This window comes from Myotis davidii, unplaced genomic scaffold (assembly GCF_000327345.1).
Source record: "Myotis davidii unplaced genomic scaffold, ASM32734v1 scaffold902, whole genome shotgun sequence".
Lineage (NCBI taxonomy): Eukaryota > Metazoa > Chordata > Mammalia > Chiroptera > Vespertilionidae > Myotis > Myotis davidii.
Window position 1 is genome coordinate 1,275,022 of NW_006293951.1, and position 834 is coordinate 1,275,855.

Here is an 834-nt window from a genome sequence, read left to right on the forward strand (position 1 = left end):
GATAAATTATGAAACATAGAAGAAGTATATATTCTTTCATGGCCACATGAACCAGTCTTGAGACTAATGCTTTAAATGATGATTGCCTTACCCATCTACTAGAATTCTAAGTCAGTGTATTGCTTATCAACTGGTTATTGCATTTATTTATTTACTTATTTAAATCCTCACCTGAGGATATTTTTCCACTGATTTTCAGAGCGAGTGGGAGAGAGAGAGAGAGAGAAAGACAGACAGAAATATCAATGTGAGAGAAACACATCAATTGGTTGCCTCCTGCACACACCCTGACCAGGACCTGGGCCTGGGAGGAGTCTGCAATCAAAGCACATGCCCTTGACCGGACTAGAACCTGGGACCCTTTGGTCTGCATTTGGCTTTATACAGTGAGCCAAACCTGCTAGGGCTAGTGGACTTTTAAAATAAAGCAAACTAATACAATTTGGCATGTATGCTGTTATTTTATTTTTAAATATATATTTTATTGATTTTCTTACAGAGAGGAGGGTAGAGGGATAGAGAGCTAGAAACATCGATGAGAGAGAAACATCGATCAGCTGCCTCCTGCACACCCCCCACTGGGGATGCGCTCTCAACCCAGGTATATGTCCTTGACCAGAATCGAACCCGGGACTTTTTAGTCTGCAGGCCGACGCTCTATCCACTGAGCCAAACCAGTTAGGACTATGCTGTTATTTTTAATAGTTGCAATCTTTAACTTACAGTTGCTGTGGTCCAACCCCAGCAGGTCCAGGGGTCCCCAAATGTATGGAGAGAGTCAGCGAAGAAGGAATGACATGCAGGCAGTGTTCAGTTCACCAGCATAGTTGGGTT

The 834-nt window shown here is 42.8% G+C and overlaps 1 protein-coding gene across 1 annotated transcript in view; it reads left to right on the forward strand.

The window, feature by feature from the left end:
* CPNE8 (copine 8) overlaps positions 1–834 on the forward strand; it is a 186,965-nt gene that overhangs the window by 16,126 nt on the left and 170,005 nt on the right. The gene's annotated exons all lie outside the window — the stretch shown is intronic.